At 42.0% G+C, this 17,350-nt stretch overlaps 1 protein-coding gene across 4 annotated transcripts in view; it reads right to left on the bottom strand.

Moving 5' to 3' along the window:
• Nucleotides 1–17,350, bottom strand: part of PWWP2A (PWWP domain containing 2A) — a 48,237-nt gene that overhangs the window by 4,194 nt on the left and 26,693 nt on the right. The window contains exons 3-4 of one of the 4 annotated variants that reach the window (XR_011320671.1): nt 4,635–4,725; nt 2,179–2,310 (exon numbers count right to left, since the gene is read on the bottom strand). The gene's annotated coding sequence lies outside the window, so the exon portion shown is untranslated. Of the gene's footprint in view, nt 1–2,178; nt 2,311–2,456; nt 2,590–2,745; nt 4,726–17,350 lie in introns of those variants that run through there. The other 3 variants (XR_011320670.1, XR_011320669.1, XM_069763479.1) reach the window with 3 other exon arrangements.

Genomic DNA, 17,350 nt, shown 5'->3' with positions numbered 1-17,350 from the left:
TTCCCTCCAAATTCAGGTGACAGTGTCCCTTTAAAGGGCTTTATCAAAGGATCCCACACCTTACTAATCACAAGAACGAGGGTCACTTTGATCCGTAGTTTTCACTTAGCAAAACTGAGACTCATGGTCAACAGGCCATTTGGATAAATGTCCTGGAGAGTGGTGGGGTCCCACTGATTATACATTTATCATCTATGTTCTTCACTACTGAGTTACTGCTCAAATAATTCTGCAATGTAAGCTGTCAGCAATTCCCAAAGTTGCCCTGAGCATCGGTCATCTTTTTTTGTATGGGTTCGGAATAAAAAAAAATCCTGAATTACAGTCATCTGACATTGGCGAACATGTGCCTGACCTGATCCCCCGACTGCCTGACAGTCATCTGACAATGGCCAAACATGTGCCTGACTCTGATCCCCCGACTGACCGTCATCTAACAATGGCCAAACATGTGCCTGACTCTGATCCCCCGACTGACAGTCATCTGACAATGGCCAAACATGTGCGTGACTCTGATCCCCCGACTGACAGTCATCTGACAATGGCCAAACATGTGCCTGACTCTGATCCCCCGACTGACCGTCATCTAACAATGGCCAAACATGTGCCTGACTCTGATCCCCCGACTGACAGTCATCTGACAATGGCCAAACATGTGCCTGACCCTGATCCCCCAACTGACAGTCATCTAACAATGGCCGAACATGTGCCTGACCCTGATCCCCCAACTGACAGTCATCTGACAATGGCCAAACATGTGCCTGACTCTGATCCCCCGACTGACCGTCATCTAACAATGGCCAAACATGTGCCAGACCCTGATCCCCCGACTGACCGTCATCTAACAATGGCCAAACATGTGCCTGACCCTGATCCCCCGACTGACCGTCATCTGACAATGGCCAAACATGTGCCTGACCCTGATCCCCCGACTGACCGTCATCTGACAATGGCCAAACATGTGCCTGACTCTGATCCCCCGACTGACCGTCATCTAACAATGGCCAAACATGTGCCTGACTCTGATCCCCCGACTGACCGTCATCTGACAATGGCCAAACATGTGCCTGACTCTGATCCCCCGACTGACCGTCATCTAACAATGGCCAAACATGTGCCAGACCCTGATCCCCCGACTGACCGTCATCTAACAATGGCCAAACATGTGCCTGACTCTGATCCCCCGACTGACCGTCATCTGACAATGGCCAAACATGTGCCTGACCCTGATCCCCCGACTGACCGTCATCTAACAATGGCCAAACATGTGCCTGACTCTGATCCCCCGACTGACCATCATCTAACAATGGCCGAACATGTGCCTGACTCTGATCCCCCAACTGACAGTCATCTAACAATGGCCGAACATGTGCCTGACCCTGATCCCCCGACTGACAGTCATCTAACAATGGCCGAACATGTGCCTGACCCTGATCCCCCGACTGTCTGACAGTCATCTGACAATGGCCAAACATGTGCCTGACCCTGATCCCCCGACTGACCGTCATCTAACAATGGCCAAACATGTGCCTGACTCTGATCCCCCGACTGACCGTCATCTGACAATGGCCGAACATGTGCCTGACCCTGATCCCCCGACTGTCTGACAGTCATCTGACAATGGCAAAACTTGTGCTTGACTTGAACCCCAGACTGCCTGACAGTCATCCGACAATGTTCGAACTTGTGCCTGACATGATCCCCCGACTTCCTGACAGTCATCTGACAGTGGCCTAACTTCTGCCTGACCTGATTCCCTGATTGTCTGCTGACAGTGGCCTCCCCCCGACTGCCTGACAGTCATCTAACAATGGCCGAACTTGTGACTGAGCTTATCCCTCGACTGCCTCATCTGACAGTGGCCGAACTTGTTCCTGACCTGATCCCCCCCCAACCCCGACTGCCTGACAATGGCCAAACTTGTGCCTGACCTGGTCCTCCGACTGCCTGACAGTCATCTGACAGTGGCTGAACTTGTGCCAAACCTGATCAACCGACTGCATGAGTCCAGACGATAAAATAAAGGCAAAATTAAAAAATATATACAAGTCACCATGCCAACACTGCAGCTTTCACTTTTATATTACGGTTAAGAATTTAAAGGGATTGTCCAGGTCATGAATATGACATTGGAGAGGGTACTATTCCGGCGCCCTCAGAAAAGATCTGCTTACTGCTACTGCTGTATAGGGGATATTTTCGGGTACTGAAGCTCTGCTCCTATGCACTCAAGTGCACGGCGCCGTGCTGCAAACAGCTGATCGGTGGAGGCGGTTTGCTATGAAGCTCCACGCTAACATGGCGATCACTCTGTAAGTCAAAAATGACAAGTACATGTCAAAATATGTAGTTATGGGTGCCATATTCTGAAGTTTCTGACATTGATATATGACATTTAAAGGAGTTTTACCCTATTTCAACAATAGGGCTCTGAAAGTCCCTGTCGGAAAGGGATGGTGGTCCTGCATGCGTGTCACCACTCTATTCATTGTCTCTGGGATTGCCGAGGACAGCGCTCGTGGCATTTCACAGCCCAGTTCTCAGGATCAGTGAGTCGGACCCCCAGTGATCAGAAAATTATCACATATCCTACGGGGCAACCAGTCAGTACATAAAAGGAAGGTATCGTCAGAAAATGACCTATTGTTTAAAGAAGGTTTTTGTGTAATTTTTTTTTGTTAAATTGTTGACAATGTTTTAATATTAAAATCTGTATTTAAAAAAAATATATATATATATATATATATATATATATATATATATATATGCCAGTTTTCACACTGGCACTATTTTAGACTCCTACTTTATATAAGTTTTTCCAGCAACCTCATTATCATCACAGGCAGGATTACAAGGACCGGTAACTCAATTACGTACAGCTGATCACATCACATTAGGTGATGTCATAGCTGACCCTACTCACACCACCTTCCTAATGGCCTTTGCACATGCTCATTAGATGCTTCACTATAAAGGAGAAGGGGCGGAGTCAGTCTACTGCTGCTAATGTGCATGTGAATTTTCTGAACTATGGGGTTTAGAATAGCTTCAGTGACCAGTGTGAAAATTGCAAGATGTATGTAGGTAAACAGTCTATATACTTTTTTTTTTAAATACAGATTCTGACATAAAAAAATAAAACTACCAAAAATGAACAGATGTATGTTTAAATATATATATTTACCAGAAGAACCTGATTTAACACGTCATTTCCTGATGACCTATTCCTTTTAATAGGGTGTTCCAGCCACCTACAAATTTTTAAAACTGCTCAACATGGTATAAAATAGCAAATTTTTTATCCTATCGAAATTTTTTATTGACAGAAGACTTTCAATTATAAGTTTAACTTATCTGAATTCTGTGATTACACGAAATCCCAGCTGTCCTCAAAAAGACCTGAGCGGCACTCGCATGAGACATTTGCTACCTTAGCAAATACTACAACTATATTTGAAGAGTTTCCTCTTGTAAGCCAAATTGCTCACGCTAGCCCTATACTCTGTTGCCAAAGCCAGTGCTGGCTTCATCCGAGGACTAATATAGGACAGTAGGCCATTTTGTAAATGTCCGGCAGGTAAAACTTTTGGTAAGGATGTAGAGCTTCAAGGGACTGACATTTTTAAGGAATCTATCAGCAGGTATTTGCTATGTAATCTGAGAGCACCATGATGTAGGAGCTGAGATCCTGATTCCAGCGATGTGTCACTTACTAGGCTGTGTTCTACTCTTTCAATAAAATCAGTGTTTTATCAGCAGGAGATTATCACTACAGGACTAGGTGTCTTGTGCCTGATAGTCCAACCACGCCCCCAGCACTGATTGGCAGCTTTCTGTGTATACTTACCAATCAGTGATGTGGGCGGGGTTATACACAGCTCAGCATTCAGAGCACTGGGAGATCTGCAGTAGACATAGAGAAAACTAACTGCTGCACCCTTTAAACTAAGTGATTAATCGCTGGAATCGGGGTCTCTGCCCCCTACATCATGCTGCTTTCAGATTACATAGCAAAAACCTGCTGACAGATTCTCTTTAAGATATATTAGCAGAGTCCGGCTTCTCTCGTGAAACACCTTTAACATTCAGTTAGGCATTTATAAGGATATACTGTAAGAACGGTAGAAGTATGGAATGAGTTAAAAGTTAGAAATCCTTCCCTTGAAAATCTATGAGATTCAGTACTTCTGTAAAATGGAGATGACTTTACAAAATTTTCCAACCGGGCCCGTAAATATTTTGGTCCCCCCTCAGCAGATTGCGGTTACTCATCCAGCCGGTAATACTGGTAAGAAAAGCTCTCACGGTATAAAACCTACATTACGCCACAAAAAAAAAAAAAAAAACGTCTTTCACTTCAAGAAAATAAGTCCAGCGATGAACTTCATTGAAAAGTTTAAAAGAAAAAAAAAATGAAAATCTCACTCTACAGGGTTTGTTTTTTTTTCCTTTACAGTCTCATGCTTTTATTTTTGCAATATTTGTATCTATTTTTTTCTTTTTTTTTTTTAAATAAAATTTACAATAGAAATAACAATCTGTATAAGTTATACATTATTTTCACAGCTCGGGATTTTACACTTCACACGTCCTCAAAAAGGACACAAAACACCGGTTCTCGGACTTTCATGTACCGTAGGAATGGAAGGGAAAAAAAATTAAAAAATCTCCACCGTGTGTGACCATCTGGAGATTTCAAAGGCAGCGGTTCCTAGTCTGTATTGGCTGGAAAGAGAGAAATGGAAAACAAAACAAAAAAAGGCATTATTTGCAAAAGGAATGAGTTAACTCCTGAGATACTATTCAAGTGGCATACTTTCATATGTAATTTTTAGATTCTTATTTACCAGAATTTTCTTGCAATTTCTGCTCTGAGCCAACAGCATCACGGCTGCTAATCCGCTACCCAGAGCATGTATATTTATATCCTACTCCTTCTATATGTCCGACTCATACCTCCTATACCCCTCCGCATGATACCTCAGAACGGCTGTGGCTTCTGTCAATCATTGAGGATATAGGTGTGGATCAGCGCTGGAAATTTACATACAAAGAACTCCTAAAAGGTTCAGTACAGCCAGACTAAAAGATTACAGTGGATCAGACACAAACGAGATACAAGTGCTTCTCAAAAAATTAGAATGTCATCAAAAAGTTAATTTATTTCAGTTCTTCAATACAAAAAATGAAACTCCTATATTATATAGACTCATTACAGAGTGATCTATTTCAAGTGTTTATCCTATATTAGAGTTATTACACACAGAGTGATCTATTTCACGTGTTTATTTCTGTTAATGTTGATGATTACGGATTACAGTCAATGAAAACCAAAAGTCATTATCTCGGTAAATTAGAATAATTAACAAAAAAACCTGCAAAGGCTTCCTAAGTGTTTACACGGGTCCCTTAGTCTGTTTCAGTAACTCCACAATCATGGGGAAGACTGTTGACTTGACAGATGTCCAGAAGGCAGTCACTGACACACTCCATAAGGAGGATAAGCCACAAAAGGCCATTGATAAAGAAGCCGGCTGTTCACAGAGTGCTGGATCCAAGCAGATTAAGGGAAAGTTGAGCGGAAGGAAAAAGTGTGGTAGAAAAAGGTGCACAAGTAACCAGGATAACCGCAGCCTTGAAAGGATTGTTAAGAAAAAGCCATTTAAAAATTTGGGGGAGATTCACAAGGAGCGGACTGCTGCTGGAGTCATTGCTTCACGGGCCCCCACACACAGACGTATTCAGGACATGGGCTACAAGTGTCACATTCCTTGTGTCAGGCAACTCATGACCAATAGACAACGCCAGAGGCGTCTTACCTGGCCAAGGAGAAAAAGAACTGGACTGTCGCTCAGGGGTCCAAGCTGTTGTTTTCAGATGGAAGTAAATGTTACATTTCATTTGGAAATCAAGGTCCCAGAGTCTGGAGGAAGAGTGGAGGCCATAATCCAAGCTGCTGGAGGCCTAGTGTGAAGTCTCCACAATCAGTGATGGTTTGGGGAGCCATGTCATCTGCTGGTGTAGGTCCACTAGGTTTTATCAAGACCAAAGTCAGCGCAGCCGTCTACCAGGAAATTTTGGAGCACTTCATACTTCCCTCTGCTGACAAGCTTTTTGGCGATGGAAATGTCATTCTCCAGCAGGACTTGGCCCCTGTCCACACTGACAAAAGTACCAATACCTGGTTTACAAACAACAGTATCACTGGGCTAGATTGGCAGGAAACTCGCCTGACCTTAACCCCATAGAGAATCTATGGAGTATTGTCAAGAGGAAGATGAGACACCAGACCCAACAATGCAGACGAGCTGAAGGCTGCTATCAAAGCAACCTGGGCTTCCATAACCCCTCAGCAGCGCCACAGTCTGATCGCCTCCATGCCACGCCGCATTGATGCAGTAATTGATGCAAAAGGAGCCCGACCAAGTATTGAGTACATTTACTGAACATACATTTCAGTAGGCCAACATTTCGGATTTTAAAATCATTTTTCAAGCTGGCGTTATAAAGTATTCTAATTTACTGAGATAATGACTTTTGAGGTTTTTATTGGCTGTAAGCCATAATCATCAACAACAGAAATAAACACGTGAAATAGATCACTGTGTAATGACTCTATATGAGTTTCACTTTTTTTTTAATTGAAGAACTGAAATAAATTAACTTTTTGATGATATTCTAATTTTGTGAGAAGCACCTGTACATATTCTGATTTCGGGTCTTGACTCCTACAACGTACTTTAAACCCGATGCGTTGTTCAGGCAGATGACTCTTCAGGAAATTCTGAAGTATTTATTCCTCAAGCGTCTTGAGTTTTACCAATGTTTAGTTGTTTCATGAGCATTTTAACAACATTTTTTGGAGAATTTTAACTTTTTTTTACTATCGTATTTTTTCTTGCTGCATTGAAAAATTAAGAAACCATAAACTTTTGGGTTTTTTTTTAGCAAAAATTATGGCGAAACGCTCCCAAAAAACTTCCGGTCGCCTGTTTAATCTATTGACTTGTGTTGTAAAGAGCATCTTCCAAGCGGAAAACACCAGAAGAATGTAGGTCACTTAATGTAAAGGTTTAAAAGCCTGGACATGTGAACAGCAATTTGCTTATATTCATTCTTTTTAATATTTTGAGGCAGTTTTCGCTACGGAATCCACCTGAGAAATAAGTCGTAGGCACATAGCCATATATTGGTCATAGTAATTTAGGGTCTAGGTAAATTTGGCGATACCCTTGAAGTTGCCTGATAAAACCATTCACTGACAATATATTTTTTGTTTTTTGTCTTATGAAGATTACTCTCTTTCTGTATGTTTTACTAGGGTAGAGTCGCTTAAAAAAAAGGATGGCTTTCCTTTTGCACAGTTGCATAACTTAACCCATTACTTGCCAAATTAAACTTTTTACAAGTACGGATTTTTCAGAAAAGGGCGTCCCAATATTCAATTAAAAATAACAATGACATGATTTCCTATTTTGAAAACATTCATTTTACAAACACAACACAAAAAATTGGACTTAATTATAAAAATTATAAAAATCTTAGTTGCTAGAAGCTAAAGATTAGGCGTCCCAAAAGAAGGACATTGGTAGATAATGGGTTAAGAAAGAAGGTGCATAACATTAGAAAGGAGGAGCGTAACATTAGAAAGGAGAATAACAATAGAAAGGAGAATAACATTGGAAAGGAGGGGCGTAACAATAGGAAGGAGGAAAATAACATTAGAAAGGAGAAGAACATTAGAAAGGAGGAGAATAGCATTAGAAAGGAGGAGAATAACATTAGAAAGGAGAATAACATTAGAAAGGAAAGGCGTAACAATAGAAAGGAGGAGAATAACATTAGAAAGGAGGGGCGTAACATTAGAAAGGAGGGGCGTAACATTAGAAAAGAGGAGCGTAACATTAGAAAGGAGAATAACATTAGAAAGGAGAATAACATTAGAAAGGAGGGGCGTAACAATAGAAAGGAGGAGAATAACATTGGAAAGGAGAATAACATTAGAAAGGAGGGGCGTAACAATAGAAAGGAGAATAACATTAGAAAGGAGAATAACATTAGAAAGGAGGGGCGTAACAATAGAAAGGAGGAGAATAACATTGGAAAGGAGGGGCGTAACAATAGGAAGGAGAATAACATTAGAAAGAAGGGTCGTAACATTAGAAAGGAGGGGAATAAAATTAGAAAGGAGGGGAATAACATTAGAAAGGAGAATAATATTAGAAAGGAGAATAACATTAGAAAGGAGGGGCATAACAATAGAAAGGACGAGAATAACATTGGAAAGGAGGGGCGTAACATTAGAAAGGAGAATAACATTAGAAAGGAGAATAACATTAGAAAGGAGGGGCGTAACAATAGAAAGGACGAGAATAACATTGGAAAGGAGGGGCGTAACATTAGAAAGGAGGGGCGTAACATTAGAAAAGAGGAGCGTAACATTAGAAAGGAGAATAACATTAGAAAGGAGAATAACATTAGAAAGGAGGGGCGTAACAATAGAAAGGAGGAGAATAACATTGGAAAGGAGGGGCGTAACAATAGGAAGGAGAATAACATTAGAAAGAAGGGTCGTAACATTAGAAAGGAGGGGAATAAAATTAGAAAGGAGGGGAATAACATTAGAAAGGAGAATAATATTAGAAAGGAAAATAACATTAGAAAGGAGAATAACATTAGCAAGTAAAAGAATAACATTAGAAAGGAGGGGCGTAACATTAGAAAGGGGCATAAGATTAGAGAGGAAAATAATAGAAAGGAGGGGCGTAACATTAGAAAGGAAAATAACATTAGAAAGGAGGGGAGTAACATTACAAAGGAGGCAAATAACATCAGAAAGGAAAAAATTGTTCCAGAATCAGTTGGAAAAGATGCGAAAAAAAAAAAAAGTTGCATCTTCGAGGATTTCTGACTTGACTTTTGGCAATTAAGTTGATCACCAAGCAGACTTCAACTTACAGGAGTTGTGCATCATCACCTGCACAGGCTGACGCTCACACACACCGAAACGGCCCAATGTCTAGTGAACATCATGAACCATACTAGAATATGAGCAAGATCTTCACTGGTGAATGGTTCTTTCAGCAACTGCACATTGTGCCTCTCTGTGCCTCATGTCGTGACTGTGCAACACATTTAAAAAGGACCTTTCATTGTTTTGTGTTTTTTTAATGTAAAGTGAGTTCCACCTCTAATTGCCGCTGCTCCACTGATTCTGGAATAGTTTTTCTTCTACACCCCTCTGTTCCAAAGTTATGTCTGCCTGGTTGAAAAAAAATATACATTTTCTCTTCAACAACTGGTTTATACCAAAGAACTTGCTTTTTCTCCTTTGATGCTGGCTAATAACAACATGACCATGCCCACGGAGATGTTCTGTGGTACTCGCTCAATTGGTTGAAAGGAAAATTTGCACCTTTATTAAACGAGGGGCAAAACTATTACAAAGGAGGGGTGAAACTATTACAAAGGAAGGGCGAATCATTACAAAGGAGGGGCAAAACTATTACAGAGGGGCGAAACTATTACAAAGGAGGGGCGAAACATTACAAAGGAGGGGCGAAACTATTACAAAGGAAAGGCGAAACTATTACAAAGGAGGGGCGAAACTATTACAGAGGGGCGAAACATTACAAAGGAGGGGCAAAACATTGAAAAGGAGCAACCAAACATTGAAATAGGAGGGGAAAACCATTAAAAAGGAGGGCTAACCATTAAAAAGGAGGGGCAAACCACTAAAAAGGAAGGGAAAAATATTAGAAAGGAGTATAACATTAGAAAGGAAAGGCACAAAAGAAAACTTGTTCCAGAATCAGTTGGAAAAGATGCTAAAAACAAAAAAAAACCTCAATGCAAAGGTTATGAAACTACATAAAACATAGGAAGAAATAGAAAACAGTGAAGCTCTGACTGTGATGATACTTTAACCCCTTAATCCCATATGACGTACTATCCCGTCCAGGTGACCTGGGACTTAATTCCCATGGACGGGATAGTACGTCATATGCGATCGGCCGCGCTCACGGGGGGAGCGCGGCCGATCGCGGCCGGGTGTCAGCTGCCTATCGCAGCTGACATCCGGCACTATGTGCCAGGAGCGGTCACGGACCGCTCCCGGCACATTAACCCCCGGCACACCGCGATCAAAGATGATCGCGGTGTGCCGGCGGTGCAGGGAAGCATCGCGCAGGGAGGGGGCTCCCTGCGGGCTTCCCTGAGACGATCGGTACACGGTGATGTGCTCACCGTGTACCGAGCGTCTTCTCCCTGCAGTCCCCGGATCCAAAATGGCCGCCGGGCTGCATCCGGGTCCTGCAGGGAGCACTTCCGGGTCAGGATCAGGCTGCAGCTGCAGCTCTAATCCTGCCCGGCTGTATGTTAGATCACCGATCTAACAGAGTGCTGTGCACACTGTCAGATCGGTGATCTGTGATGTCCCCCCCTGGGACAAAGTGAAAAAGTAAAAAAAAAAATTTCCACACTTGTAAAAAAAAAAATTAAAAAAAAATTCCTAAATAAAGCAGAAAAAAAAAAATATTATTCCCATAAATACATTTCTTTACATAAAAAAAAACAAAAAAACAATAAAAGTACACATATTTAGTATCGCCGCGTCCGTAACGACCCGACCTATAAAACTGGCCCACTAGTTAACCCCTTCAGTGAACACCGTAAGAAAAAAAAAAAAAAAACGAGCCAAAAAACAACGCTTTATTATCATAACGCTGAACAAAGAGTGGAATAACACGCGATCAAAAAGACGGATATAAATAACCATGTTACCTCTGAAAACGTCATCTTGTCCCGCAAAAAACGAGCCGCCATATAGCATCATAACCAAAAAAATAAAAAAGTTATAGTCCTCTGAATAAAGCGATGCCAAAATAATTATTTTTTCTATAAAATAGCTTTTATCGTATAAAAGCGCCAAAACATAAAAAAAATGATATAAATGAGGTGTCGCTGTAATCGTACTGACCCGAAGAATAAAACTGCTTCATCAATTTTACCAAACGCGGAACGGTATAAACGCCTCCCCCAAAAGAAATTCATGAATAGCTGGTTTTTGGTCATTCTGCCTCACAAAAAAATCGGAATAAAAAGCGATCAAAAACTGTCACGTGTCCGAAAATGTAACCGATAAAAACGTCAACTCGTCCCGCAAAAAACAAGACCTCACATGACTCTGTGGACCAAAATATGGAAAAATTATAGGTCTCAAAATGTGGAGACGCAAAAACTTTTTTGCTATAAAAAGCGTCTTTTAGTGTGTGACGGCTGCCAATCATAAAAATCCGCTAAAAAACTCGCTATAAAAGTAAATCAAACCCCCCTTCATCACCCCCTTAGTTAGGCTAGGTTCACATTGCGTTAATGGGTTAACGCTAACGGACAGCGTTGCACGGCGAAAATGTCACAATTAACGCCGTGCAACGGGTCCGTTAGCACAACCATTGACCGCAATGTGATTTTCAGGTGTAGCGCATCGCTAGAGCGTGCCATTTTCGGCTCGCGCTAGCAAGGTGCCATTCTTTTGTGGCGCGCCTCAGACGCTGCTTGCAGCGTCCGCGGCGCGCCCGAGGTCCGATCCCCGATCTTCCAGAGCGGGGACGTTAACGCGACCACTAAACACGACACCTAAAAAGACATTGTGTTAGCGCAATCCGCTAGTGCTAAACGGATTTCCCTAACGCAATGTGAACCTAGCCTTAGGGAAAAATAATAAAATTAAAAAAAATGTATTTATTTCCATTTTCCGGTTAGGGTTAGGGTTAGGGCTAGGGTTGGGGCTAGGGTTAGGGTTTGGATTACATTTACGGTTGGGATTAGGGTTGGGATTAGAATTAGGGGTGTGTCTGGGTTAGGTGTGTGGTTAGGGTTACAGTTGGGATTAGGGTTAGTGGTGCGTTTGGATTAGGGTTTCATTTATAATTGGGGGGTTTCCACTGTTTAGACACATCAGGGGCTCTCCAAACGCGACATGGCGTCCGATCTCAATTCCAGCCAATTCTGCATTGAAAAAGTAAAACAGTGCTCCTTCACTTCCGAGCTCTCCCGTGCGCCCAAACAGGGGTTTACCCCAACATATGGGGTATCAGCGTACTCGAGACAAATTGGACAACAACTTTTTGGGTCCAAGTTCTCTTGTTATCCTTGGGAAAATAAAAATTTGGGGGGCTAAAAATCATTTTTGTGGGAAAAAAAAGGATTTTTATTTTCACGGCTCTGCGTTGTAAACTGTAGTGAAACACTTGGGGGTTCAAAGTTTTCACAACACATCTAGATAAGTTCCATGGGAGGTCTAGTTTCCAATATGGGGTCACTTGTGGGTGGTTTCTACTGTTTGGGTACATCAGGGGCTCTGCAAATGCAACGTGACGCCTGCAGACCAATCCATCTAAGTCTGCATTCCAAATGGCGCTCCTTCCCTTCCGAGCTCTGCCATGAGCCCAAACAGTGGTTCCCCCCCACATATGGGGTATCAGCGTACTCAGGACAAATTGCACAACAACTTTTGTGGTCTAATTTCTTCTCTTACCCTTGGGAAAATAAAAAATTGGTGGCGAAAAGATTATTTTTGTGAAAAAATATGATTTTTTATTTTTACGGCTCTGCATTATAAACTTCTGTGAAGCACTTGTTGGGTCAAAGTGCTCACCACACCTCTAGATAAGTTCCTTAAGGGGTCTACTTTCCAAAATGGTGTCACTTGTGGGGATTTCAATGTTTAGGCACATCAGGGGCTCTCCAAACGCAACATGGCATCCCATCTCAATTCCAGTCAATTTTGCATTGAAAAGTAAAATGGCGCTCCTTCCCTTCCGAGCTCTGCCATACGCCCAAACAATGGTTTACACCCATATACGGGGTATCAGCGTACTCAGGACAAATTGGCCAACAATTTTTGAGGTTCAATTTCTTCTCTTACTCTTGGGAAAATAAAAAATTGGGGGCGAAAAGATCATTTTTGTGAAAAAATATGATTTTTTATTTTTACGGCTCTGCATTATAAACTTCTGTGAAGCAATTGGTGGGTCAAAGTGGTCACCACACATCTAGATAAGTTCCTTAGGGTGTCTACTTTCCAAAATGGTGTCACTTGTGGGGGGTTTCAATGTTTAGGCACATCAGTGGCTCTCCAAACGCAACATGGTGTCCCATCTCAATTCCTGTCAATTTTGCATTTAAAAGTCAAATGGCGCTCCTTCCCTTCCGAGCTCTGCCATGCGCCCAAACAGTGGTTTACCCCCACATATGGGGTATCAGCGTACTCAGTACAGATTGTACAACAATGTTTGGCATCCATTTTATCCTGTTACCCTTGGTAAAATAAAACAAATTGGAGCTGAAATAAATTTTGTGTGAAAAAAAGTTAAATATTCATTTTTATTTAAACATTCCAAAAATTCCTGTGAAACCCCTGAAGGGTTAATAAACTTCTTGAATGTGGTTTTGAGCACCTTGAGGGGTGCAGTTTTTAGAATGGTGTCACACTTGGGTATTTTCTATCATATAGACCCCTCAAAATGACATCAAATGAGATGTGGTCCCTAAAAAAAAATGGTGTTGTAAAAATGAGAAATTGCTGGTCAACTTTGAACCCTTATAACTCCCTAACAAAAAAAAATTTTGGTTCCAAAATTGTGCTGATGTAAAGGAGACATGTGGGAAATGTTACTTATTAAGTATTTTGCGTGACATATCTCTGTGATTTAAGGGCATAAAAATTTAAAGTTGGAAAATTGCGAAATTTTCAAAATTTTCGCCAAATTTCCGTTTTTTTCACAAATAAACGCAAGTTATATCGAATAAATGTTACTACTAAAATGAAGTACAATATGTCACGAGAAAACAATGTCAGAATCGCCAAGATCCGTTGAAGCGTTCCAGAGTTATAACCTCATAAAGGGACAGTGGTCAGAATTGTAAAAATTGGCCCGGTCATTAACGTGCAAACCACCCTCGGGGCTTAAGGGGTTAAAAGTTTAGGAGCAATTTTCCTAAATGTGGAGACCACCAAAAAGCAGGAAGTATAGACGAACAAATCCTTTAAAAACAAAAACCTGGTCAATTGGCCATTTTGAGCCCACCGGACAGGAGACACGCAAACTGTCTCCACCTGCCAGCATCCTCGTCTCATCTTTTGATTAGCTGTCCTGGCGTGACGTCAGGTGATACATACATAACATTGTGCATGCTAGCTAATCAAAAGATAAAACAGGGGTGCTGGCAGTTTGCATGTCTTCTGTCCAGTAGCAAAGGAATACAGTGGCCGCTGGACCAGGGTTGGTATGCCCATCTCTAATAGGGTGACATGCATTGAGACCTTTGAAAAATCTTTTGAAAAATATTAATGTCACTGCAGGAAAATGTGGTATTACGGGCAGGGCTGTGGAGTCGTGGGTCGGAGTCATGGAAATTGAGGAGTTGGAGGTTAGGCTTATCGACTCCATAGCCCTGTCAGGGCTGTGGAATCGGAGTCGTGGAGTCTGAGTTGGAGCTCATTTTGGTGGAGTCGGAGTTAGTGTTATGAAAATTGAGGAGTCGGAGGTTTGGCTTACCGACTCCACAGCCCTGATTACGGGCGCCCTAATCAAAGTAATAAAGGAGCAGCGAGCCGCAGCAAATAGTGAGATCAGATACCGTATTAGGGCATAATGACGGGGATTGGCCCTAAATTAAGGATTATAGCAAAACACAGCTGCCTACTTTCATCTATCCTGGCATTGGCCAAATCTGTCATCAAGGTGTCGATAAGCTGATTACTGGGGCTGCCAAAACCCACGGATAGCCAATTAATATTGAATTCCGCAAAAAAAAAAAAAAAAGTTTTAAAGTGAATGTCAACAGATTTCACAATTTTTATAAATTATACACTGCTCAAAAAAATAAAGGGAACACTAAAATCCCACATCCTAGAGATCACTGAATGAAATATTCCAGTTGTAAATTTTTATTCATTACATAGTTGAATGTGATGAAATCAATAAAACCTAAAAAATAATCAACGTAAATCACAACTAATATCCCACGGAGGTCTGGAGTTGGAATGATGCTCAAAATCAAAGTGCAAAATGAATTTACAGGCTGATCCAACTTTAGTGGAAATGCCTCAAGACAAGGAAATGATGCTCAGTAGTGTATGTGGCCTCCACGTGCCTGTATGACCTCCCTACAACGCCTGGGCATGCTCCTGATGAGGCGGCGAATGGTCTCCTGTGGATCTCCTCCCAGACCTGGACTAAAGCATCAGCCAACTCCTGGACAGTCTGTGGTGCAACGTGACGTTGGTGGATGGTGCAAGACATGATGTCCCAGATGTGTTCAATCGGATTCAGGTCTGGGGAACAGGCGCGCCAGTCCATAGCTTCAATGCCTTCATCTTGCAGGAACTGCTGACACACTCCAGCCACAAGGTCTGGCATTGTCCTGCATTAGGAGGAACCCAGGGCCAACCGCACCAGCATATGGTCTCACAAGGGGTCTGAGGATCTCATCTCGGTACCTAATGGCAGTCAGGCTACCTCTGGCGAGCACATGGAGGGCTGTGCGGCCCTCCAAAGAAATGCCACCCCACACCATTATTGACCCACTGCCAAACCGGTCATGCTGAAAGATGTTGCAGGCAGCAGATCGCTCTCCACAGCATCTCCAGACTTTGTCACATGTGCTCAGTGTGAATCTGCATTCATCTGTGAAGAGCACAGGGCGCCAGTGGTGAATTTGCCAATCCTGGTGTTCTGTGGCAAATGCCAAGCGTCCTGCACGGTGTTGGGCTGTGAGCACAACCCCCATCTGTGGACATCAGGCCCTCAGACCATCCTCATGGAGTCGGTTTCTAACCATTTGTGCAGACACATGCACATTTGTGGCCTGCTGGAGGTCATTTTGCAGGGCTCTGGCAGTGCTCCTCCTTGCACAAAGGCGGGGTAGTAGTCTTGCTGCTGGGTTGTTGCCCTCCTACGGCCCCCTCCACATCTCCTGGTGTACTGGCCAGTCTCCTGGTAGCGCATCCAGCCTCTGGACACTACGCTGACAGACATAGCAAACCTTCTTGCCACAGCTCGCATTGATGTGCCATCCTGGATGAGCTGCTTTACCTGAGTCACTTGTGTGGGTTGTAGAGTCCGTCTCATGCTACCACGAGTGTGAAAGCACAACCAACATTCAAGTGACCAAAACATCAGCCAGAAAGCATTGGTACTGAGATGTGGTCTGTGGTCCCCACCTGCAGAACCGCTCCTTTATTGATTGTGTCTTGATAATTGCCAATAATTTCCATCTGTTGTCTATTCCATTTGCACAACAGCATGTGAAATTGATTGTCAATCAGTGTTGCTTCCTAAGTGGACAGTTTGATTTCACAGAAGTTTGATTTACTTGGAGTTATATCCCGTTTAAGTGTTCCCTTTATTTTTTTGAGCAGTGTATGTTATTGGCCCAGTTTTAGAATTGGAGACCTCCAATGCTACGACCCACCCAGCCTGATAGTTGCAGTTTGTACTGAGCAGTGAGAGATCTCAGCAGGGAAGAGGGAACTGAGATGTCAATCAGAACAGGCTGAATGATTGAGTTTGAGCTTTCATAATAAGTATTATTCAGTCATTCTGACTTGTATCAAAGGAAGTACATTTGCTTCATCAGTTCGAAGATCCATTTAATCAACGTATATGCAGTCTGTATTGTGAAAGCTGGTGACAAATCCGCTTTTGCATGGATGAGAAGAGATATTACATGGCTAACATTGTCAATGAAGATGGAACACATGAGGTCGGTGCTATAAAATGTGCAAACTATAAAATGGTACAACCCCCAAGCGTAGATGAATAGTAACCAAAAGGAAAAATAAAAGTACAAAATGGCTTTTTTTTTTTTTTTTAAAGATCTTAGGAAACCCTAAATGTCAGTTTCTGTTTGCAGGAAAGAACTCATGAAAACAGGAGCATTCAATTAATCTTGAAAATTAGCAATTATGAAAAGTTTGGACATTTGTTATAGCCAAATGAGGCATATAATAAAAAGGGAGGGAAAAAAAAAAAAAAAGGCAATGCATTTTTTTTCTATATTGGGTCTAAGCATCAAGAGATGACATCATAATTATACCCCGTGCACTGTATTATTACCTCATTAGTAGGAGAACATAACCCTGTCTTACCAACAGGCCAATTATTAAATGCAAATTATCATTTTAATATTCAGTCAATCTTGTGAACTGCAAAATTAAAAAAAAATTAAAAAAATAAAACTTTCATACAAAATGGTTAATTCAGCTATTTGGCTATATTGAAGGGAACACTGGAGGAAAAAATGGATGTACTATGTTCTTGGTTCTGCAGAGTTTAAAGGGATC

Source organism: Ranitomeya imitator, chromosome 4 (genome assembly GCF_032444005.1).
Source record: "Ranitomeya imitator isolate aRanImi1 chromosome 4, aRanImi1.pri, whole genome shotgun sequence".
In the NCBI taxonomy this organism is placed as follows: Eukaryota; Metazoa; Chordata; class Amphibia; order Anura; family Dendrobatidae; genus Ranitomeya; species Ranitomeya imitator.
Note: the sequence above shows the minus strand (reverse complement) of the source record. Positions and strands in the feature narration are given on the sequence as shown.